Raw genomic sequence first — 27274 nt, 5'->3', positions numbered from 1 at the left:
CATTATCCATTTTTTTCTCAAGCATGTTGTTCTGTCTGGGAATCTAGTGTACCTTTTACCCATTACCGCCCTGCATACATCCAATTTCTCAGTCATTTTGCACAAAGTAGTGAATTTCATCCTCAATGTCCATTTACCACATATTTCTTCAGCTTTTCAATAAAACATTCAGTTACCTAAGCAACTGTCACATCACTGAATTTTGCTAGCCAGAAGAAAATGCATGCACCTACATGCAACCCCCTATATGTTTTTTTCTTTTTTTTTCAGGTGAACAAACAAAACCAACCCCCCTCTAATGATACACAGGTCTGTTGAGGCTATTTACTTACACTGTATATCAGGTCTGGATTGAATCAGCGGATCCCAGACTTTTCTACTTGTCCTAATCCTAGTTAATGGCTGATCATAAATACTAAAAAAAACTTTTGGACAAACTTCCTGAAGTTAGAGCCTCTTTCTGTAATGGGACACCATATGGTGCTGCTGCTGACACTGTAAAACCTGTGTCTCAGTCTCCCTGAGACACAGCTGTCCACAAAAATTTGACTCGGAAATTTTTGACAAAAACGTCTGTGCTGCGGTGTAGTCTGGTTTCACGACCACAACACTCAGGAACAACGCACAGCAAAAAGAAGAACCACTGGCTCAGCTAAGCAATTTCTCAAACATGCACACACACACTTTCATATTCAAAAAATAAAGTACAAATTTGTCTAAACATCCCAGGCAGCATTTACCATTCCTGTTCCTTCAACAACAGAGTCGATTCAGGATTTAGGCGATATCTTAAGAGCCAGGCAGCCCTCTGGCCTTGCCGAACTGCTCACCTGACTACTGAAGAAGAAACCTCCTTGTTCGCACAGAGATCTCCCCCCTTTTCAAACAGCCTGTGACTCCTTTCAACTCGCTGCCCTTATGCTGCAAATTTTCCAGCTCTGAGACGAGCAGGCACCCTTTCAGCTTCTAGGCAGAGAGTCGTTCAAAGTCAATGGCCCTGCTGCCAGCAAGCCCATTGATCCACTGGTGTAGAGCCATTAAGTGTTGATGGCCCTTGATTGCTCTATCAAAGCTTCCCAGCTATAGTCTCTTCGCTGTGTGTCAACCTCCTGCTTTAAAATGGATGCTCTAAGCTGCACTTAATGTTACCTTCAAAATGAAGTGTAAAACGCAACAGGATATTCGCAAAACACAGATGGGAATTATACATTGACAGCGACGTAACCCCAGACCCTCGCCACTTTTCTTGCGAATTAAAAGAATTCCAATGACTGTTTTCGTCAATTAAAAGACTTTAAAATCTGACAAAGGGAAAGAGCAGAGTTTGAAAGACTACCGCAAGTGTGAGAATGGGACAGAGAAGTGCATCTCTGAGCAAATGGACAGATAACCGTGCCCTGGCTTCTTAGCAAAAAGAACAATCTGTTACTAAGGCTGAGCTAAACGAAGGGCTGTAAGAATCTTAAGTATTGTCAATCACGTGACCGAACTGTCCTAAGAAGGCGAGTTTCGTAGAAGACTTTTTAATGAGCTCAGCTCCACTCACGCTTTGGCACAGTGCATACGATTACTGATGATTTGCATGCTAAATCAATGAGTAAATTCTCATAATAAATTATTGATTTATTTCATCCCATTTCACCCAGTCAGGCATATAATTACTCACAGTTCTGCAAAAACACGGACTTGTTAAAATCCAAATATGTGTGTAATCACCAACGCTCCTCAGATTACTTTTAATCTGTTAACTAATAACATGCAGACTGATACTCCAACTCAAACAACCCTCTCTTCACTGAAAGTACAGATGTATATCGAAACAGCAAATGGATTTTGTATTTTATCCTCTAAACAGATGCCAGATGCTCAGCTGGTGTCACCTGGTATAGCTCTATTACAGGCAATGTCAATTTATACCAGCTGGTCCATGTGACTACATGTCTAGGTGAAAGTGAAATTTTGTTATTCGTATACAGAGTTCTTTGTTCCACTTACTTGATTCTTCTTTAATGATAGAAAATTAGAGTCAGCTGCATATGTTGTTTTGGTTTAAAAATAAAATGTACAGCCTAATGTTCCCTTTGTATTTGCCAAAAGAGCTACATTTCCAAGCAACACCCAGAAAGGGACAGTTATCCCCCCATGAGAAGAAGGAGCAGTTTTCAATTGAGTTAAAAAGGCAAGTGAGAATAAAAAAAATTAAAAAATGGGTTGCAGGGGAGAGCACAGGAAACTCTAGAACGGCTAAAACACAAGAGGGGAAAAATTCATGCTAAAAGAATTTCAGTAACGAGCAATTGCAGTTACAATGAGCTGCAATCTCAGATGTTTCCATACACTACTTTCTTTTTTCTCTGTGCTTTCAAGAATACTGTGAATATATACAATAGACCAGTCAATCCCAGTCCTATATATGAGTTTTGGTAGGTAGCTTCTTGTTACTGCTTTGCAGTTGTTGTTTTCAAGCTGCTTTTATGTCTCATTTTGATATGCAAATAACAGAGGCTCAAATGTTCAGTCACCTACCAAATAACATGACAATCTTATTTCATTCTACCTTTCAAAACATTATTTTCTGGTTTTGCTTTTTTAAAGGGAAAAAAGCTCTTCTATTCAGATGCGAAACAGGGCTCTAAACTAGGCTATGTAAACTAATGGGATGATTATGAGATTAAATCAAGCGAAGAATTTAAACTTTTTTTTTATTTTACAGTATTTCAATAAACAGCTAGGTTTTGCACAAAGGCATAATTATAAATAGAAAAAATGTATATACACAACCAAGTGATCTAAACAGTGTGAATGCACTGAGACCAATTCTTCCTCAGAGTCTAAAGAGCTAAGTCTCCTCAGCAGAATTATTCTTCCTCTTGCTTTTGAGATATTATTTACATATACATGCAAAGATTTATGATAATGCATTTGCAAGTGTTGTGGCCAGCCAGGAAGAGTAAAGCGAATGCATCTGTTACCTACTCATATGAAGAAATGCCATAGGAGTGAATGCTTGACAAGTAGAGAATGCCTATACCACAATGTTGGAAACTACCCCTGAAATCAGGACTAAGTGCAAGCAAAAAGCTTTCGTAGCACAGTGTCAGCTGAAGTCATGTTGCTGGGAAAGCCTCTTTAAAAACGCTCTCAATATCAGTCTCAGTGAATGGTTCCACCAATGGAGGTAACAAAAGTCACCAAGAACTGGTGGTACAGTCACAGGCCAGCATGCCTGTTGTCACCGAAAATCCAGGAATAAAACTTCGTAACACCAATGTAGTGTTAAAAGGCAGGCATTCTTTATTGCAGCACTGGATGCACGGGGGATAATTCCACCGAACATGCATACCTCATACCTTTTCCATGCAGTTTACATAGATCAAAAATATACATATTTATTTTATTCATGCATATTCAATATTATTCTCTTTGGCGATTAGTGTAAACTTTTCTCACTTCTTACGTAAATTGTTGCGCAGACTCAGTTACCCTCTTCCATAGTTCCTTTTTGAGTAGGTGGTATTACTTGAGTAGGGGGTCAGTAAGTCAGTGGTCGCGATCTCACCCTGCCGGAATTACCTTTTGCCCACTAGGCTCGCAATCTTGGCAAACCTGGTCAGTTTCTTCAGTCTGTTTCACAGAACCGCACTCCATCATTTCTCCTGACAAAAACATAATTACCTACTATGGTTAGCGTTAATGGTTACATAGAGAATAGACCCTCCGTTCCAAGACCTAATGTCCAGGTGGGTCGGGCTGTACCAGGAACATAGCAGCATTGTTCGTGTTTATGGTCAACTGATTCCATCACCTTGGTTACACTGTGACTGTGTGTATTCCATATATATATCTCTCTCTCTATACTTCTGTGACTGTATATATTCCACCCAGGAAACTCCACAACAGTATATGCTGAAAAATTGTGTTCTCACGACCGTTTTGTATTGCTGTTTCTTTTTAAATGAGCACTGGACAACACATTCTGCCCATAAGAACTTGTATTTGAAGTTAGGCAGACCAGTTATCAATTACGTCACAATTTGCCAACAATCAGTGCCAACGACATCAAAGTTTGTTTCTTGTCCTGGAGTAGTTTAAATACCACAGCATGCTAATAACTGGCATATAGTAAGTGTTTTCCTTTATAAATAGGTGAATAACTGCAGTGGATCAAACAAAATCAGAAGCAATATTAAATAGGAAATAATTAGCCACAGTAGAACAATATTTACATAAATGAATCAAAATAAGCAAGGTCCAGCCAACTCTGAAAAGAATCCTGGCACATACTTGAAAGCACTCAGCAAACCAGCTGTCGGGACAAAAAAGGAAGACCAATACTTCATTCAGTTAAAATTAGCTGATGAACTTGAGGGAGCAGAAAGTAATTACTTGATTTGGAATTTGGCTCAACCACGCCCCAGTTATGTGACAGTAGTGTAGATCTTCTGTAGCCACAAACGGGCAAACTTACTTTTACAATTCACGGAGCTGTACTAGGATTACAGTATCTCCTTGCAATTTTTGTAGGTACTTTATAGACTATTCCAATGCTGAAGTCGCAAAGCAACTTGCACATCAGTACATTAAAATATTATGAAAGTGGATCAAAAGGATTATTTTAAAAGTTCTTCTGGAAAATGTTTATTTGAACATTGAACATTATAATATAAATTACTATCAGTTGAAGTTTCTAAACAAAGAGCATACAAACTGCTCAAAAAGAAATCATTTTCTTATATCATCATCTGTTCAAGAGGCATCTGTCCCATGAGTTTTCTAAGTGTAGTTGACCACTAGTGACATATTGCATAACACAGGCCCGCTTGTGCTCTTATGCCAAAAATAAACGCGGACTTCAACTAAGCTTGCCAATTTTAGATCAATAGCATCCAGAGTAGAAACTAGACCTCAGATACCATAAAAATCATTAGAATTACTTAAAAAAATAGTATTTTTTGGCAATCATAACTCAGAAGATTTGCAAACTTCCCAGTGGAGGAACTAAAAATGAAAAATCTTCTGCTGGACCACAAATTTGACGAGTGTAAAGAAGATGTTTTTCTGTTACTCTGCTATTATGTCTACCATGCATTGAACAAGATAATGTAGTCCATCGTGCCTGTAGCTTTCTTCAGCTTGCTGTTTATAATGTTCTCTGTGGCGCTCATGATAAAGCCTGCAGCCACTAACTACTGCTGAACATGTTTCTGGAGTTCAGTATTCGAGCCTTTCTTCGTCTCTGACAGACATTGAAAATGCTGTCTGTGGAGTCAGATCATCTAGTCAGAATAAGATGTAGATGCACCTAGTGGTACATATGTAGGTTTTCTTGAGATTTTCTTAGAAATAGCATATCTCAGTCTCAGAAGAAACTATATGCACTCCTCAGCTGGAGGGACAGTGTGGATAAAGGCTGGGGGATAATGAAACGTTGGCAGAGGAGACAGAGAGATATGTTTTACAGAGAGTTTGTTTTACACAGTTTAACTGTGTGAAGTACCTAAGCTGACATTGTAAAATTTTGAAATGGGAGCATGTCATTAGGAAAATGATTCTATGATTCTATTATATTCTGATTCTATGAAATGTAATTAAATCTGTCTGATGTAAAAAGTGAATGAGTCATCATATTCTGTAAGCAAATAATTAGTGCATGAATATTTCAAATACAGAGTCTAAGGAGTGCATACACTGTCTGAAATATACATTAATGACTATAATCTTCTAAATGGGTGTCCAGATACTTCTGGGGGAGTAAATAAAACTGTAACAGGGAGTTGTCATTTTTCATAGCATTCTACTTAGGGAGCACAAATGTGACATGATGACTGAGGAGCTGTCACTCATGGGAATGTTTTTTAAATGTTATACTGTACTAGGATGCTTTTATTTTCTAGTGCTTCACTGGAGTAAAGTGAAAAATGATATATAGCTTTAAGGAATGGAGGCTATTTAAAACTGAGTGCACAACGTTAAGGAAATCAGAATAAAAATAAAACACTTAATGATGTATTTGTATGAGAGCAGTTAGGCCTGCACAGCAATATTTTTGCTAGCATTAATAGGTCAACATTAATGATATGCTGTGGGAATATATGCTCCTCCCTGATAATGTTTTTTTCTTCCTTGAGTATAGATTGTGTTCTTTGTTCTGTGCACAGTAAATGGCTTTTGCCACCACAAATATTATATGTCTGCTTTAAGACATACATAATAATGAGTTTTATAACTGTATATATATTTTAAAGAGGTGTATAATAGAAAGAATGATCACTGATCATGTCTTCAGGTGCAGAAATCAAGATAAGGGTAATTAATTTTTCAGGTTCCACTTCTTTGTAAAATATTGAGTCTCTTTCTTAAGCTCTTTGATACATTTCAGGAAACTTAGAGTAGGTTTGTTGGTAGAATTGTGGCTTTTAAGTTATGAATGGCAACATTTATTCTGAAGATTCCAGATTTGTATGAACTATTCCACATGCATCCTTTTGATGTAACTGCATGGGATTGTTTTCAGCTACGCATTCTATTCATATAGAAACATATGTAAATATATTGAGAGAGGAATTCTGAATCTTTAAAAGTAAATATATGAGAAAATAAATGACCTACAAGTACCAGCCACTGAGTTGGTAATCAAATCTATAGCATCATGTCTTGAAAGAGAACCACAGGATTGCATATTAAATACTTGACGTTATTTTCTTTGCTCCCAGAGAGAATATGACTTTCCTGTGCAAAACATTCAGACTGTAGCTTGTGTCCTGTGCTCTCAGCCCTTCAAATTGTTTAAGAGTTTAAAATTTAATCAAGGGATTTCTTAATGGAGGCAAAGGAAGACAAACATCAGAAATACATTTGACAAAAGGGTAACAAATTTCTACTTAATTATTTACAATGGCCCTATACTGCTACTTAGAGACACAAAGTAGTCAGACTCCTGAGCATCAGATCCAACAGTCTGGAAGGACAAGGGCATCAATTCGTCCTCACATCATGCAAACAGTTTTCAAGATTTTATCTTGTTGATCTTGATGAAATTACAAGTCTAGGATCTGATGCAGCATGCCAGTAATTTATGATCACAGGTCACTCCAAGCTGAATGTTTTCAGGGCACATCAAGCCTACTTGTCATTTGCATGCAACTCATTTTATCACCGCAGAGATGTTTTTCAGCAGGCCACTGGGCAGACATTTGCATTTCTGGAAGGCCTGTATTTTTTTTAAAAAATGACCTCTTTTCATCCATCACAACATTAAAACAAACATCAATGCAAAATGTAATATTAAAGCAATTAACCTATTATCTACAGGTCAGGTGTTTGTTATTTTGCCATTTACAGAATGACAAACTTTCCCACTTGGCTGCTGATGTTTGGACTGGGCCAGCTGTCTGTTCTTTCTAACTGCTGTTGCAGTTGATTACGTGACTACGAAGTGCCCTTCTTCCTGTCATTTGGGATTGCTCCTAGTTAACTCCATAGCTGAGCAATTTTCCCTATATTGCCTATGTAAGGTGGGGGGAGGGGGAAGAAAAGCAGATTGTGCAGCTATTGTGTTATATTGTTCTCACCCTGCAACCTTTCGGGCAGGTTTTCTTTTCCAGAGGAATTTGTCTCACTCCCAATAACTAGGTGGAAAAAAAGTAAAGTTTTTTTTAATATCGTTATTTCTAACGTCATATTACTTACAGGGATCACAAAGTTCCAATAAGAATAACAACAACTGAGAAAAGGAAGGCAATATTTCTCAAGACATTTCAAAGTTAAAGGCTAATGATAGAAGTATGTCAAGCTCCATATAGACTTCACTGAGGAAGTTTAAATATTTGAATAATTCTGATTATGGGGGGGGGGGGGAGGAGTATGCAACAGGAATAGATTTTTTTGCACTGTCTGAAGCATCTTCAGTCTATGTCAGTGCTAGTCATCCTAGGTTCCTTTGCAAACAGGTCGAAAAAGGAATTAGTCCAACCCAATGATAGGCATCTAAGATAAATCAGAAAAACGGCTCCTGGGGGTTCCCATTTCAGTCTAATGACTATGGGGGGAGCTGAGATGATTCATTCGGATTTAGATATAGATTTGATGGTTCTCTGACGTTATGTGGGATTAATCCTGCATCAGGCACATTTCTACTCTAGGTACAAACAGCCAAGTGGGTCAAATCTTTACTGTAGCATACTTAGTGCACAGGTTCTGTATTGTGAATCACAATGTGCTCTGGCTAGTTACTGTACTGCAGATGTCTTGCTTCTATTCTAGAGAGTAGCAATGGAAATGTTTACACGGTCATATAAAAGAATTCTAACACAAGGGAAAAAGGATCATGCCTTCACTGCCTTCACAGCAGCTTAAACAGACTAGATTCAAAGTATCTAACTTGAAACTATCTCTACTAATGATACCCACAACAGGCTAGCTGTTGTAGACTATCCTGCTTCCTTAATCCATTTAAAAACTATATGATACCAGCCCAGTATGATTTTGATCTTAGTAGTCAATACGGAGATCAAACCTAAGTCAGGTACATCAACAGCAAACTGATTTGAATTGCTATTGTGACTGCTGGATGCATATTTAGAGTCTCTGACCCCGCTCTCCCCCAGACCCTGAAACAGAATAGGCAAAAATGCACATGAAAATATGTTAACAGTCTGAGTAAAATTGCAACCTGACCATGTTCTGACCCATATATGTACACTTTCATGCAGTTTTTTGGGTAACTGGATGTGGTGCATAGCTTGGACTGTAAAGTGATATGCATGTAGCATTTTAAAATCAGGTCTCTATTTCCTTCTTTGCTGGTATAACATGTTCTACTTTGCTCAGCCTGTTGCCCTTATGCCTTGTCTGTTTCACCTCATCAGCTTTCAAGTTTCAGCTGCTATAATTAAACAAATATCTTTCTTTCTCCATTTTTTGAACTTTTTACTACTCCATGTAATAAGGCAAACAGTTCAACCAAACTTTCTGTCGTGTCATCCTGCTGTCATTTCAAACATGAGAGGAAAAAAAATCACCTCTCCTTCTACTGAAACTATCATACAGACTTCTAACCTGGGTCATATAATTTGCTCCAGAACATTTTCTGCAACGTTCATGGGAGATGAAGGTGCAAAGAGTATCCAAGGGTGTATTGTCACCTGCAGGAGGAATCCGAATTAGTCTTTCAGAAGTGTAAGGTTTGTTCCTAGTTCACACATTTTCTGAGTGAAAGATCAAGTATGCATGGACAAAGAAGTTACTTCTAAGCTCCAGCAAATGCAAATAGATATTACAAGAAAAACAAAATCTTTTCTCTGTGTTCTGTTTTTCTAAAATACATACCTATCAAGCTCTAAGCAACGGTACCAATTAACCATAAAAGCTTGACATTTAATGTTGAAACAGGTCATAAAGGAACATAAGTGAAAACTTTCAGGGGAGTGAGGAAGCTGAAGGTGAGTCATAGCACCTGGAAACATTCATAGATTCTGTGTGGGACTTAAAGGACAAATTACATACAGATTATAAAAATATAATTTTATAATGGATACAGCAACTTGGGTGCTGCAGTGTCATACATCTGTTTTATAGACTGCTGAATAATTTAGTAATGAATTTTAAAATTAGAATACGTTACGAAGAGCCATTAATATTGCAAGAAGCATTGTTGAATTACATGGTATCAAAATTACATCTGTTATAGGGTGTTTCTTCCAGTAATGGTCAACTATGTTTGTACATAGTCACTGCTTTTCTTAATTGCGAGTATTTTAGTGATGTTCTGGAGAGCAAAATCAACAGATGTTAAATAGTATATAGCTCTTCCAGATGGTGAACACTCCTGCTTTAATAGCTTAAATCAGCTTTTTTTTTCATCAATACCTAAACCATCATTACAAAACTCTTGCTTTTTTCTCGCAACTATTAAGTTGGAAAAAATCCTGTCATAAATTTTTCAGTGTGTCCTCTGAAAGATGACAAACACTGAAGCCTTAATCCTGTAAATTTCTACTTGATTATGGTACACATCTGATTTCTCTGAAGTTCCCCAGGGAAAGGTTTGGAAAATGTGAACCCTATTGCTGTTTAAAGAGAAATAGGCCCTATTTCCTTCTGTATCTCACCAAGTGTCACCATTTCACCTTTGAAACTGCCAAACTTCTATGTTTTCATCACACAAAAACACAAGGCTTTCTGAAACAGTGAGTGGAGAATAAAACGTCCTCTTTGTTGTCAGAAAACAGAAGAAGGATGTCTTATATAGTAAATTATTTTCTACTAATATGATGTACAGTATTATCTTATAAGGATTATATTGGGCAATCTTTATTTCTACCACTTACATTGATTAAAAAATATTTTCTCATATTCTTTTAATGAATGCTGTCTTCATAATATGACATAATTACTGAAACAGTATTTCAAGATGTTGATAGACTCTTTAATTAGCATTTCAAAAGTAATAAAAGTGATTGCATCTGACCCTTTTGGTTCAGAAAGGCACAGCCCTTGGCACAGCACTGTTGCAAACAGCTACCCCTAACTACTTTCCTTATTGAAGCCTAATTACAGAGATTTAAGTAACTGCCTTCCCAAATACAAGCCTATATTCATTTTGCTGCAATATTACTGCCTATCTCAGCATAGCTGTGAAATATAACAACCCATCCTGGTGTACTAATGAAGCAAAGAGATTTATGTTTTTAAAAATGGTAAAAATTATACCCAAGTCCAGATATTTTTTTGTTGCTATTCAGGTAACTTCTGTGTTTAGGCACCAGTTAACTACGTGAACCACCTCCTGCATCTCCAAAGCTCACTGAATCAAGTTGACTTTGCAGGCTTTCAGTGCGGTATTTAGCATGGATGCACACTGCTTTTTTCTCCCACTCCTGCCTCAAAACACAAGGTCATTTTTCCACTCTTCCGTCCCTTGATGGGTACTCTCCAGCTGAAATCTGTTATTTAACCATCTGTTTATTAACTACTACCATTCCGCAAAATGCATCTGTAAAAGAATTTAGATTTTTAGAGACACCAACTAGCACTTCAGAAAAATAATTTCCGTTTTCTGCACTCCAGTCCTGACAGCGAATTCTCTCTACCTTTTGCCTATTTTGACCTTCCTTACCAAACATTGATCTTTTACTTTGCACTTCTCGAGTGAATAGTGCATGTTCCTCTGTTTCATGTATTTTTGTCTGTGCTCCAAAGTCCTTGCTGATGCAATTATTGTGGTAATGTATCCAAGACTGTCTAAAAGCTGCTTTCTTTCTCCTGTCTGTGACTGAATGCACTCTGAGTATAAATCACTAAAGATTGCAGTTCTAACATAGGCGCAAATTTTGGAAACTGAACTGTCATCTTTAGGATATTGCAAAGATTCTTCGCTGATATAAGAGGGGTAGAAGTCAGAAAACAGAACCACTTGTCTTGCTTTGTGATACTAAAATTTCTAAGATTGTATTTGTCCATATTATTAAAAACACAAGAACCCCTTACTCCATTTGTTCTTGGTCTGATATATATTTGTGTACATAAATATACACTCACACAGAGAACAGGTGATTGCAGGTAACAAACACCGAGTTTGTGTTCAGAGTTCAAATTCCTGGACAGGTTCCTTCAGGAGTTATTGCCTGTCATTCTGCGGTTCACAGTATGTTGGTTCACAGGTGCCTCCCAGTTACGATCTTCGTCTGCAAGTAGGTACACACTATACATTTTCAGCAGTGGCAAAAGTTGGAGGAAGATGGTGGTCTTTTAAAGGGCAGGAGTAGAAATTTCCAGGCATGATTCTGGTGTAGATAGGAGTTTTAGCAGTAACTTACAAGATTGACTATAAAAAACAGATGAAGAACAGAAAAGAATTATCACAGCTCATTTGCTATTGAGTATATGGTATCTTTTTATTTATTTATTTTTAAACACATCACTAAGAATCACTACATCCTACAACAACTTGAAAGTCTCAAATTTTAAACCAGTGACAGTGGGACTAGCTTAAAAAATATATTATTAATATAACCATGCGTCTTGTTGACAGAAATAGGCATCTGTTATAAGACAGGTGTTTAAGATCAGCAATATTGCTAACTTTCAGGGTCAGACCATAAAAATATATGACTGTGGAAGAGTTAAACAGACAATGAGCTACAGGGAATACACTATTAGCCATATTTATAGCTAATACAGCAAATTAATTACTATGGCAGGTAAATTACTGACAATCCCATGTCTTACATAAGTGTGTCACGGTGTAGGTAAATTATCTAAACAATAGGCTATTGCGCTATTCTGTGAGTCATTCTAGTTAAGCCTTGCTGAAGGAGAGAGAAGGTGGATGGTGCATGCTACAGATACTGACAAATCTGTTCTTACATCCTTTGTTATTCAGGTCACTTGTAGCTAATCCACAGTTCAGCGACATCTTGAGTGTGAATACTTCCCATACAGCAGCTTAAGTTATCATGTAGTCATGTAAACATATCATATAGCTATGTATCATACAGATTATGCAATAATTATTATACTGCCTTAAAAGCACCACAATCATGATACAAATGATCAAGGATTTGACATTTCTGCATGTCAAAATATCCACCACAAAAACATCCAGTGGTTTTAAATTGTAAACCTCAGCAACAAAATATGATTTTCACACAGATTATCCACATAGCCAAGGCCTGACATTCTCAGTGGCACCACTTGCGAACAGGGGTCTATGTAGTATAGAACATAGCTGAAAAGGAGAAATAAAGATGTCTTAAAACATCTCTAGGCACAGATATTTTTTATATGCAAAAAATATGGTAAAGCTCTGTTGAACTCTGCATAGAATGGCCTTAATTTTAACTCTCATATATTAAATTCTAAATGGAAAAAACATTAGTAATGTGTGTACTGTTGTTATTTAGTACAGGCCCATAGCCTTCATGGCATTTCAAATCTTTATTTGCTGCTTTCTAGATTCGAATTAGTCTCTCAGTCTTCCTCCAACAGAAATCTGCCAGCTTTGACCATCAGTAATTCTTCTTTTTTTGTCATAGCAAAATATGTAGTGCCATATCCAGAGATAAATTTTTCTGGTGGGTTCAGAGATGGGAGTTGGCAAAATTAAAGAAGGGATGAACTCCCTAAGAGCAGAACAAGGCTGAGAACAGACATTGAGAATGCTGCGGCATGGATAGACGTACAATGTAACCAGCATAACAAAAATAAATGCTGTACTTCCAGCTGAAGAGACTCCAAAATTTCCGTCCAAACAATACACATGAAAACCATTTCTTAAAATTTCTGGACTTTTTCCATTTCCTCACAAGCTGAGTACTAGTTACTATTAAAATCTCCTCAAATTGTAGTAGGCAGTTCTTTTTGCTTCCATTAACCACAATTGATATGTGCTTTGTATCCCTACAAGAAGAGATAACTGGTTATAAAAAATAAATACACTATAATTGAGAGAAAACATATTTTACATATCTGTCTGTCACCACCTCAGAGTCAATGCAGCTTCAAAGATGATGTCTTTACAGACAGAACTTACCTCAAAAACTATTTCCCTGACAAAAAGATCTATGCTGATTTACACTAAGTGTGAATCTACGGTATTTTTTAATGGAAGGATCCCATTTGGCATTGAAGAGAACAGAAGGATCTGCCATCTTGTAGACAGAAAGTTGATGCATTGATGTCAGTGAGGGGGAGAAAATAAGATGTAAAACCTCATGAGTCGAGATAAAGACAGGGAGATCCCTTATGAATTACCACCACAGGCAAAACAGACTTGACTTGGGGAAAATGAACTCGATTCATTGCCAACTAAAATAGAGCTGGGTGGTGAGAGAAAAAGACAAAAAAATTTCAGAGCAACACCTTCCACTCACTCCACCCTTTTTTCCAGGCTCAGCTTCACCCCTGCAGAGCCTCCTCCTCCTCCTTCTTCTCTCACCTTGGTGTCTGCAGGGTTATTTCTCTCACATTTTTTTCCTCAATTTTTACAGACAGGCAACATTTTTTACCCTTTCCTAAGTACACTTTCTTTGAGGAGCTGCCATCTTGGCTGCTGGGCTCAGCCGTGCCCTGCGGTGGGGTCGGTGGGAGCCAGCTGGAAATGCCATGTCCATCAAGGGGCATCCCCAGCCTCTGCTCACAGAGGCCACCCTGCATTCACCCACTGCCAGCACCTGGGCACCCACACCCCATACACAGGTATAGGCTGCAAACAGGAAAGAAGGATCATCACCCCCTGAACTCTACCAGATGTGTATCACTGACATTTTGTCTGTCATTGTACACACACACACACACAAAAATGTCCTGCGAAAGGAGACAAAGTAATCGGTTTAGTTCATAACCTGGAGTCAGCCAACTAGCACTTGGTACGTCAGCGCAGTTAGGGCCTCATGGGAAAAACCAGCTTTTCAGAATGGTGCTTGCCTGAACTTGTGTTAAAAGTTGCATTCAGCCTCTGTCTGCCGTTGATTCTGCAGTGCAGCTCCGGCATCTCACCTGCATGGAAACAGGGGGGAGAGCAGAACGTCTCATGGGACTTCTGAACCACAAGTTGTTTCTCAGTAAGCATGTGATCCCACCTCAACCAGTTTTATAGCTCTACCGTATAGATATCTACTCCTTAGCCGAACACATTCATCACCCTTTACAGTCAGTGAGAGAAATGGGCATGCTTCGAGGCACAATTTGTCTTACTGCTGAATAGACCTGTTGGTTGGTATTACCGTGAAAAATATACTGTTTACATATAGGTGATTTAGATTTAGCCTAAAAAAACAATAAAGTACCAAAACATATACCAGAAAATTAATGAAGTCCAAGAAGAACAAAATCTTTGTACTACTCTGTCGTAGGAACAGTGTAGTGCCTCAATAAAACTGAGTAACTTGCTAACTGAAAGTCTCATTTTGTTCAGTTGTTCATAAGCTACAAGCAATACACAGAAGCCACTAGAAATGTTCAGCTATGACAGAGAGACCATCACAGTCACCACTGGGTAGATATTTAGACAGCAAAACACATGGCCTCCTTCATATGCACCCAGAAATTCGTAAACTTCCATGGGCTGCATCTTTCCTCAGTTCCATTTGTCTTCCAAATACAGAAGAGAAAACAAAACAAAACAAAATCAGAAAATTGCACTACAAACATAATAAAGTTTCAGTTTAGAATGGAGAATGGAGCAGTGTGTCCATCAGTCAGTAACTCTGAAATACACTGTGAGAAAGAGGTGCTTTGAGAGATGTACCCATGCTCCACAGATCGTTCAACAGGGTAGTAAATTTCTGTTGATCTAACCCAGCAGCAAATAGCAATTCCCTTTACAAGCCAGAGCTGTCTTGGACACTGCATTGAGGAGCGGAGTCACCACTCTTCTTTCTTCCTATTCATACCACATCTGACTTGGCAGGACTAGGCACACTGAATAACATTTATCCCAGCTAGTTTTTGGGACCTAACCAAGCACTGTTCCCATTAGCTACTCACACAATCTGGAGATCTGAATCACCTATGGCAGCTCCGGTCATAATTTAGCTGCTTAGGTTAGGTGTCTGAAGTGAAATTAACACAGGCCTGATTACCTGCATAAGAATGGTTGCCAAGGTCAAACTTCAAGCATAAAGGTGTAGGAGAGAAGCTATTTACTCCCCTGGGCAAGGTTTTTGTCCAAGGCATTCAGATAGGTTACAAAACAAATGTGTGTGCGTGTGCATAAATACGGAGCTGGCGCAGCTAAGAAAATTGGTGGTGTCTTACCCAAAAGCTGAAAAATAACTGTTTTAATAGATGAATTAGAGATAGATTCTTATCATATTTTGTCAGATGGCTTTAGTAAACACAGTCACCAAAGTACTAGGCTTTCATATATTTTCAACACAAATGTGGGCAATGTTTATTTAGTCCACATAATAGTGGGTTTTTTCTTGATATACAGTAAGTGGCCATACCAGCATAGTGATAAATATAGACCTGTCTTGGCTAGTATTTTCGTCCCCCGTTTCTGAATACCCTGTCAGGATGTCTGTATAAAGCTTTCTGATTTTCTGAAATAGAGACTATTATGGAGCTGTGGTAGTCATTCCATAACTAAGGTTGTAAGTACCTTCCATTACAAGCTCAATTAGGTCCTTCCATCTAATTTTAACATCAGACTGTTCTATCAGAAATTTCTCTTGTGTGGTGTTCTAAAATAAGATGATTTTTTTTCCCCTAGAAAGTTTGAGGGTAATTGGACAAGGCATTTGTGAGATTTGAGAGGCTGTAAAATCAGTGGTAATTTGCATTTGTTACATTATCCTAATGTATTTCAGAACAGCATATCCCCAAAACAGCATGTTGTAGAAATGGCAAATGTGGTTTATTCTCCAATCTTCACTGAGGAGTGAGGAGTTTATGAGCTTTACAGGACTAGACAGAACTACCAGGCCTAGAGAAGAAGCAGAGCTTAGAAGGTTTTTAGGAGCTGGGCTGCTGTTAGAGTTTTTTTTCAGCAGGTAATCAGCAAAAGCAGGGCTTTGGAACATCTTCCTGCCTGAGAATACTTTAAAAAACAGATTTAGGAATGAATAGAAATATTAGATTAAGTTTTCTTTTACTAAAAATAACCAAATTCCCTTTAAAAATCATTGATACTAATTTTCATATATGTCTCTCCACTAGTTTAGAAAAAAACTTTATGAGAACATTTTGCAAGAAATAAGAAATTTGAAATCCAGGAAACCGTAATATTCTTAAGAAAGATTAATAAAACCTAAAAATCAGAAACTTTAACATTCTTATGTAAAGTACCAATACCTCATTTCTTTCTCCTACTCTTAATCACTACCATGTATCTTCAAGGTATAGTTCAAATACCATATATTGACCTAGACATTTAGGTCATGATAATCTAGTAAATCATAAAACACAACTGCAAAAACATAATGTTAAAATACAGGTACCATAAAGTACTGGAAAAATGTTACAAATCTAAGCAAAAAAAAATCATACTTTTGTGCTGTTCTATCCCCCTTTCCCTAGCTCATGATGTATTGTCTGTAAGGTTCTTAGAACACATATACATATAGATTACATAAGCTTATCTTTATTATCATAGGTAATTGATACACTTTCTAATGTAAATCTCGTGCTTTAAATTTTCACACTTCACTTTGAGGAAGCTAAGAAACATAGATTTATAAAAAATGCCATTTTATAATCCTGTAAACTGGGCAACAAAACATAGCCATTACAAGTTGAAGACCAAAATTGCCCTCCAACTTGCATACAGGTCAAAGGTTATAATATTATACACACTATTCTTAATATTAGTATTTTATCTACCTTACTGTAGGTTTTAATGTACAGTATTTCATATACTTTTCAGTATTATTCACAGCATTTGTAATTATGTCACAGAGCAGAGACTGATTATTAATCCATCTGGTATGGATGTCATGGAAAAGAAATTATTTCACCTGACTTCAGCCACCTTAAATTTAGTCACTGTGTTCAAAGTAGTTGTCCCAGACTCTATTCATCCCATGAAAAAAGAGAACACCTCCAGAAGGTAATTCATCCCTATTGAAGAGTCAAAGATCAGTTCAGTGGCCTCAAAACAGGAATTCTGCTCTGTTTCAAGTATTCTAGGAGACCTGAGACATCAAGATGGGGTTGGCAAACATGACAAAAAAGGACTCCATTGGAGACCCCTTTGGAGCTGCTGTTTAAAGTAAGACAATCATACCAAGATATTTAAAAAGTCACTAGATTAGAGGTTTTGGGAACTGAATTCCACCCAGCTGTCAAGCTTGAACTAAATACATAACTTTCTTGGTGTCTTAAATTAGGTAAGAGTATTGACACCCACACTCACAGACATAAACATCCTCCTAATGGGTGGGTTTGCTAGTCATATGACTTTTATTTTTTTTAAATTGGGTTACCTAGAGAACAGTTAGTACAGGTCTGCCAGTCTATGTTGCATTTCCACTACAGTTATACTGTCACGAAGAAATAATAAAGGTATAATAAGTGGTTTTTACACCAAGGAGAGAGAGCATACAGTTCTCTGAATCCTGAACTTGTGCAAATATCACTATTTAGCAAAATAATTAACCATGTTCTAAACCCATCTTCTCATCAACTTTAAGTGTATGCTTAAACTTAGCAATTGCCAAGCTTTTTCTGAATGAGAGCTTAAAAGATGAAGGATAAACACAAGAGAGATAAGAACAGATCACTGGAAAAAAAACTGAAGATAAGAAAGCTAAAAATTTCTTCTCTCTAGGGCAATATATTTTCTTGGAAATACATAATGATCTCACTACAGTGATACTCCTCTTACAATGAAAATTTATTCTTAAATGATTTAGCAATGGCAGTGTATGGTGAATAAATTATACATGAAGATTAAGTAAGGCAGCATTAGAGTGTCAATTGCAACCTTCTTTTTTTTAAACAGAATTAAGTCAAGGATACTTTAATGAGGGTTCTAATGTTTGAAAAAGCTGTGAACACTAATAGCTCTAATGCATGAATCCAAGTTTACACAGACAATTTTTCAGTTCTCCCCTGTATTTATAGTTGTGTTCTAACCAGAACTGAGATTATTTTATGAATCACGTGGAATGGGTCTTTAAAAGAATTTAACATGTTGTTTTTCTTGTGAAGATAGGAATCTTGAGGTTTTTTGGAAAGTCTGATGTGCTTTGGGCAATTTTACCAATCTACTCTTCCTCTTCTTGTGCAAATGATGCCATATCAATATTTGTATATAGTTATAGATGTCTACACTTAATGAACTACTGGAGCAACCACTACTAACTAGCTGATTTAGTCTGCAAGTTCCTTGTACCATGAAAGAACTTTCTGCAGAGACTTGAAGTCCTGTTTACAATTACCCTTCTGATTCAATAAACCATTTGACTCTTGTGGCTTAGTCATTTAAACACCAAGTGATATGTAAGCTTCCTCAGTAATCAGGTGATGGCAATCATATCTTCACTTAAGGGGATGCCCTGCATGCACGTGTGAAAAATAGGGGGAAAATTTGCTTCTGTGTTCTTTAATGGTTTCTTAAAACAATATGGCATATTTTGTTCCATAGTATCACTCATCTTTCTTCAAACAATTCTAATTACTATCTCCTATCAAATAACTAACAAAGAGAACCCATGCCAGATCAATTTTTAATGACAGACCCTTTTAATAATTGCTATCCACAGCACACAGATTTTATTCGTTAACCTTACACAGAAAATTAGCTCTACTTTTCCTTTAAAATCCTCTTCTGCAAACAAATCGAATCGCACTGAATATCAGATAGGAGAATAATAAACGCAGCCTGAGAAACTAGGATTCTCTAAAACAACATATATTTGATAGACATTAAAAATATTATTAAATATCTCTCCTTCTGCTATTTGTCATGAGCAGCCTAATACATTTAATTTTAGTCTACAGGTATTTTTGTCTGTACGTTAAATGAAACTGAAGAAATGCAGGGCAGACAACTATTCATTCAGAGAACTAATAATCTCGCTAAGCCATAAACCCTGCCTCAAATGAGCTATTGTTTTTCACTTTTCTTGTGCATCCAGGAGGCATTAAGCAATTTTTCTTATGAAGGGGACTTCTTTCCCTATCCAGACAAAGTACTTTCCTTATGTAGTGTCTAAATAACAAGACACTTTAAGAAAAGTATAAACTGAGCAACTTGTGTAATGGAGTGCTACATGTGGGTTATATGTGGGTAAAAGCCCATGGTGAAAATTCTGCCTCTCAAATTTCTTCTGACTACAGGAATCCTGGACACAGACAGAGATTCTGCTTTCTCACTGAAGTACTGTATGGTTGAGAGTTTTGATCTTTTACCATAAATCTTCACTTTGTAACAGAATACTAAAGCGAGCTATGTGGTCTGTGATATACAAGGTTGTATAAAGTAGATTTTCTGTAGATCCTGTACAGGACACTTACTTACTATTAATAAGGTTTGAACTGGATTATTTCCAGGTCTTTTTCCATCCTATGACCCTTCTACTTGACCTCCAGATGATAGCATGTAAGATCAGTTCTAAAGGTTATACATTTCACCTCTAACACCAAGAAAATAGCTTTGTCCATGTTTTCAGTCCTGTCATTGCACCTGCACCATGTTTCTGAAGAAAACTCTAAATTCAAAGGGTTGAAGCTTTGATGAAGTGCTTGAGCTAGAGCTGAATCTGAGGAGAGAATCTGGCACTGATACTGAGGAATGTGAAATTCCAGGTCTGAAGGAGGACTAGGAAATAGCTGACTATCTGTGCTGATTAAAAAGCTTTTTTACAATCAGACACAGAACCGTGCTGCTCCACATTTCATTGTTAAAGTCTGGACATACACTTGGTAAAATAAAAAATAACATTTGCATTGATTCCAGTGATTGTCGCACTAAGCTCCTGAGTGGACACTTCTCATACTTATTAAATACAGGACAAACCTTCTTAGCAGCACACACTTCCACTTACAGTTTTCAGAAGACATTATCTCTTACATAAATTATAAATGAAAGTTGTTTCTAGTTTGTCATCTCCTGATACAGTTTAGTTTCATAAATAATAATTGAGCCACGTATAGCAAAGAGTGGGTGAAAAGGAAGTGCCACAGCAAGAATACAAAGGCTACCTGGTACATGATACCTTCCTCTCTGTCGAGGCACTTCTCATGAAATACTGACTGGTACCTTAAGGAAATTTACATGAATTATAGTCACAGGGAGCAAATGGAAAGAAAGAAGTTAAACTTGTCTTTCTTTCTTTACAGGTCATTTCTCATTTTTTGTTTAATCTGCTTAATGAGATACCTGTTCTTACCCTAGACATATTTGCCTACTTCAACAGGTGACAGACTGAACCCACAAACTGAAGCACAGGAAGTTCCGTCTGAATATGAGGAAGAATTTCTTCCCTCTGAGAGTGACGGAGCAGTGGAACAGGCTGCCCAGAGATGTTGTGGAGTCTCCTTCTCTGGAGATATTCAAGACCCGCCTGGACGAGGTCCTCTACAACCTACTGTAGGTGACCCTGCTTCGGCAGGAGGGTTGGACTAGATGACCCACAGAGGTCCCTTCCAACCCCTACCATTCTGTGATTCTGTGATTCTGTGAAAATTCAAATATTAGAACATAATAGCCAGTTACAGTCTTTTATAAGAATCATAAAGAAAAAAAGCATCTACAAGTGTTCAGAGAATTCAGCATGTTCAGAAGTGTGACCCATTCCTGAGTTTTAAATGTTAATTTTATACAGCTGATTTCCAAAATAAAAGCATATTTGTCCCACAATACAGTATCACATGCATATTAAATAGCTTTACCAGTGAATATATGAGGATGTTAAGAAGTCAGTCTATTTACAGTTTATGGGCTATGTTTCATATTCAGTGCTAGTAGATAGTGCTAGTACTAAGTGTCAGGTAGCAAACATCACTTTGAACCTGGGCCTTGCATGTCTTTTCTGCCGACTTTCAGCTCAGCATTGAGCTAAATCCCACAGGTGGTGTTATGAGAAATTCTTGCTTTTATCACAGAGAAAACAAGAGTCATTAAACTTTGATGACTTAAGTGGGATAATGTTCAACAAAGAGATGCATGCAACCCAGAATATTTTTCTTTTAAGTTTGAGTGTGAAAGACAACATTAGTTGGTAGCATATAGCCCTGTAAAGGCTTTGGTAACTTGTCTGACAATTATCTGAAGAAGTCGGTTGACAGTTATAAGAGAAAGCTTTACTGATACTCTTATCTCCAGGATGGGTGCACTCCATAATAAACCTCATAGTCCTTGTCCACCAGTTATCCATAGCAGGGGACCTGATGAAGAGCAGAGGAGATTTCTCTAGCCATCAACTTAGTTTTCATCCACAACAACCGATACTTCAGTGATACATGGGCATGCAGGTCTCTTTCCATTATGTACATGAGAATCTTTCCTGGGTTCGGCAGCTACATAGTCAGACATAGTCTAGTATGACTGGAGCAAGAGAGACTGAAAGGAGAAAGTCAGCTGCAGAAATGCAAGGACATTTCATGGCCCAGAGGAAATACTGTCTGCCAGAAGAAATGCGAAGAAGGGTCTTGGGCCCTTTTGCAAGCTTCTTCCCAAAACCTAAGGATGCTCACCAGTTATGATAAAACTGAGACAGAGAAGCACATGCAGGTATTTGTTGTTTTACGTGATTTGGTCTTCCATTAACAGAGCATGACATCTTCATATGTGTCTCTGAAGTTTGACTGTAAACTCAGAATGTACTGTTACGTTTTTGTGGGAAAAGGTGTTTAAATGACAGCAGAGGCTGAGCAGGAGCAACGACACCAAACAATGTTGCATCCTGCTTCTGAGAAGCAGTAACAGAGAGAGACCCGTGCCCTCAGAGGATGCCAGAGGTTATATCTACACTGCTAAATGCACCCACCCCAGGGAGTGGTCCTTGCCTACAGACCAAAAGGTAGAGAATAGTGCTCCACACTGCTGAGCACTAGCTCAGTAAAGCAGACTGGCTATATCCATGTCACATAGAAATCAGTGCTGGATCTTTTCTGAGACTCATGTAAGCACGGTGCAATGATTTTATTTTTTTTTCTTTCTCCCAAGACAAACTGAATAATGTGAGGGCTCTGCTGCAGCTCGCTGAAGTGATCTTCTTTACAGCATGAAAGTGAGGCCATGTGTTGCGTGCCCAGGGGTGTGCAGTTACGGCATGTATGAGGTTGGGATAATAATGCAGGGAGGAAAGAAACCTGCTTCCCTTTCGTCTGCCACACCTTTAAAAAAAAACATTTGTGGATATGTTTGGAGGTTAGCTGCTCCACGCATTGTGACCTTCAGCATGAGTTACCATTCATGCAATCTGGAGCGGCAGGGGACCTGCACACCGGAGGGAACTTGGAACTGGAACTGATTAACACCAGAGATGTACTCACAGCGGGCAGTGAGGAAACATATTCAAGCTAAGAGAAGTTTAGGAGTACATATTCCTCTGTGTGTCTGGGGAAAATGTACCTGGGATAGGTAAAAGCTAATTATCCTTTCAACATGTATCCTGTTCTTTTGAATTCAGTCTTACTTAGTATTAAGTGATTTCTTTTCCAGGATGATATGAGGCAAAGTTTAATCCCACCAGAGCAGGTATCAAGCTTTAGAGGGGAACAGGAATGCAAGGAAACAGTGATTAGTATCACTTCTACTGTTTTATACTAACGTACAAGAGCTTTCTGGATTTTTTTCTTTTTATTTTTAACCTTATGAAGTGTCATGACATAGAACTATATTTTCTCTCCCTGCCTTGCTGCCATATATTCGAACCTTCTCTCTCCATCCATCCATTAAACATTTAGGTAGAAGATGATCTTCACAATTAAAAAATCTTTTGCTCTTTTTTGTATGAAGTTCAGTCTCTACATACTAGTGGTAAATAGAGATAGCCTCTTCTTACTGACTGTGCCCCAAGCAATGCAAAATCCCTGCTACTTCAGTGCTTATCAATAAAAGGAGATAATGATAATAATAATAATAGTAATAATAACAAAACCCTTTCTTTTAAGGATGACACGCTCCTCTGGCACTGTACCCTCTGTTGGCACCACATTATCAGATCAAAAGAAGAGTGACTTGAGGGAGTGTGCAAGAGCAAATGATTCACAGTGGATAATATAATAACATTTAGCCTCTTTTCCGTGTGTCAAGTGCCCACAAACAGCTTAATATTTTTTCAACTATATTCATTACCTGTGACTATGCACCACATATTTTCTCTCAATAACAGGGATTTTAAATTGTTCATTTGAACTGTTTATTCAAATGCAGTATTATTTTTCTTGACATACAGATTTTGTTCAATGAATGAATAAATGCAAATTAAGTCAGGTATCTGGTAGGAAATAGATTAAAATTCATAATTTAATCTCTCAAATATTTGCTCTGTGAGCAGTAAACATATTTTTAGTAACAAGTTTTCACTAGAATTCTACAAAAATTATGAGTACAACTAGAAGACATTTAACAGCTATATTCTGTCTATATTAAGGTAGTCTCCCAAAACAGAAAACCAAACAATGAAAAAGACTAATCCAATTCTCCACCCACCCCCCAAAAAACACCCCAAAGCAAAATCATGCCAACATTAAAATAAACAGGTCTGATATTAATTTCTCTCATAAAACAGTTTCTTCTGGGTTGACTTTAAGGTTTGGGGATAAGTTCTGATGTCTCTCTATTTTCCCTCTCTTTCTCTAAAGCACTCATATAGACACTGAGCAACCTTATCTGTGAAAAGCTATCTACGGCAGCATAGAGGTCATCCTCACCCCTTGGCCAGGAGTCCTTGGAACAGTAGTTTTAGAGTGTAATCTGACCTTTTTTTCTCTAGCAAATGTGACAGCCCTTTAGCAGAGCTCTCATAAGCTCTTCCTCTTCTTATTTCAAAGTGCTTTACTACATGTTGCATATTCTTTCTCTAAAAGCTAGTTCAGCAGGAATGATCAAAAGAAATATTAGAGCCTTTTACCTGTTCTGTGCTTCTTGCAATATTTCATGATGGTAATGAGGCTTTCCATAGAAGACTACTGAGATGTTATGGTGTTTACTAGTACCTACTGCTTTTCAATCCTGTTACTCTTTTGCAGAACAATGAACTCATTGATCACTCATTTGTATTGCACATGGACTCATTCAAGCATGTACAAGGTTAAATTCCTCCAGCTGTTGCTACTGTGCCTGACCATAAAGGAGAAACAGCTCATGCATGACCCCCCTTTTTGTAACTCTGATGCCTGGCATTATTTTTCTTTAATATCATCTGTAAAGAGGACCCAAAGTTTATTCTACTCAAAATGCCAAATTCACTATAGCTAGATATGGATTTCAGCAGCTGATGGACACAAGGTTAGTAAAAGTGTGAGGGATTGAGACAGCACATTCATTGAAAGCTATTGTACAAGCAGAAGGCAGCTACTGCTGCCGCCACCTGGTATGCTGACAAAGGCTCTAACTGTTGCTCAGTTTCCTTTCTGTAGCTATGTTCACAGCTTTTAACTTGCTGAGACTTGGTTCCCCTTTCCTTTCATACCTTTTATTTTATCCTTACCACTTCAATATCTTTTCTTGAGAGATTTGCAGGCAGGTTATCCAGGTTATCACTTCAGCGGAATTCTCAACGTCGTTTCGTGTTTAGTATTCCTATACTCTCTAAAATTGGAAATACCTAGTTTTAGACCAGCAAAACAGATCTGGTTGTGATAACCAGGTTCAGCCAAGAGTCCAGATTCCCAGATAAGTCTGTAGGGATAGGTAACATCCAAGGTCAAGCTGGGAAGTCATCAGCAAGTCGGCGTCAGGATAAGGTCTTGAGACAGTAAGTAGGGTCAGATATAGCCCAGCAATTTTTGGGCAGCTCTATAGTGATGAGGCAGGTCTGACATCAAGCCAGGATGTCAAGTCTGCAGTATGCTTTTTTTACCTTTGTTTCACTAAACCTTTTGTTCATTTGAGATTTACTCAAATTACAGTCATCAGCACCTATATTAATTAAGTAGGAAATCCAAGTAAATAATTTGACTCAGTAGACAATCTCTTTTTTTCTGATTATATATCTAGCCATACCTTGTGGTAGCTACAATGGGCAAGAAATTTTGAACTTTCTCAAGAACACATGTTTTTCGTAACATATTCTTATTCACAAGGCAAACACTGCAGCTCTGTTTCCTTGCCAGCAGCATGGTATTGCATTTGTTTTGGGTCTGTGTTTTGCCTGATTCATAGCCATATTCTGTACTCTTTTCCCTAAGTATCTTCTGTGTTATCCTGCTGAATACCTAGTCTGAAGCAAGGTCCCATCTTCCACTATCTCTGTAGTAAGCGGATATTTCTCTGTTTCTCATGGTGTCCCCAAAGTCATTCTCTATTGCAATTACTGTGTTTTATAAACAACAGATGCTCCATGCCCTTTGTCTATCTTAAACAATTGCTGTCAAGATGCAGCATCAGAATAGACCACCTTGGCAACAAACATACATAAAATCCCACATTCCAAAGTCTGGACTATAGGTCATGCTTTTCAGTGCTAACTGCTCTGGCTGGAGATATGAATACGATTCTAGTACTTCTGCCTTATCTCTGGGTTTAAAGAAAGAGAGTTCCCAGAACACTCGTAATTCTGGCAAAAGAATTCATTTAGTGAATCACGCTGCAGCCAAACATAATCATACACGTAGTCAGTGCATAAGATTCATAGCCATGCCAATGCAAATGAACAGTAGAAAGCAAAATATACCTTTTGACTATTGATCTGACTTTCCTGTTTTTGTTCATCCCAGAATTGTTTTGGCCATGAACCGAAAAAAAGAAAAAATCATCTAGCGTAAGAGTAGACGTTTTCCATCTTTCATGAGAGAAATTCAAGAGGTTGTATTTGGTAATTATAAGTCAAGCTTTAAAAAGGCATGTGAAGATACATCAAATTCTTTTACATCTAGTCTTACTGACTTGTCCTTATGTTCTGCTGGTATTGTGGAAATCAGTACTGGTTTAGTTATTAATTTTTCCTAGGCTTCATGTTTGATGCTTTTGTTTCTCAGTGGAAATTGTAAAATATAATCGTACTTTTATCTTAAAAACTATGTCCGAGTTACGTACTTTTCTGCACGTAGTTTACAGACACTTGCAAATTCAGCAAAGCTAGCTAAGGGAAGAAAGCTGTATCGTCAGAGAGTTTAATTCTGGACATTGCATTTTCATTGTGAAAGTGTACAAGGGGCTGAAAATCATAAAAAATGACTGTCGCTTTATTCCTTCAGCTACATCTACTACAGCTGAATCAAAAATTAGTTCAGAGCCCCATGGCCTATGTTAAGTCTGGCAAGATGATTAAGATTATATTTTCTGGCCTTAAAAGGTATGAGCCTATGAACTGACTTATATGTGATATGTTGGAAAGTTATGCTGGTTTATTCCTTGTGCCCACAAACAGAGTTTATTTTGCATATAAGCATTTTTTTATGGACACACAGTTGTGAATTTCCTTTAAAGTGGACAGGAGAAAGTTGACTTGCATGAGTTTTCACCCCAAGGACTCTGAAGACAATACAGGTCAAATAAGCTCACAAGTTACTTTAACTTACACCTACTTCTTGCTTCCTGGCATAATGATTGCACCACTGCTTTATACATCAGCAGAATGAAAGCAAGTAAAAAGGATTCCAAGTAAGTTTAATGGGAAGGGCTTTAATTTAGACAACCTTATGAATAATTTTTTTACTT

The sequence above is a fragment of the Opisthocomus hoazin genome, chromosome 1 (assembly GCF_030867145.1).
Source record: "Opisthocomus hoazin isolate bOpiHoa1 chromosome 1, bOpiHoa1.hap1, whole genome shotgun sequence".
NCBI lineage: Eukaryota > Metazoa > Chordata > Aves > Opisthocomiformes > Opisthocomidae > Opisthocomus > Opisthocomus hoazin.
This window is presented reverse-complemented; position numbering follows the sequence as displayed.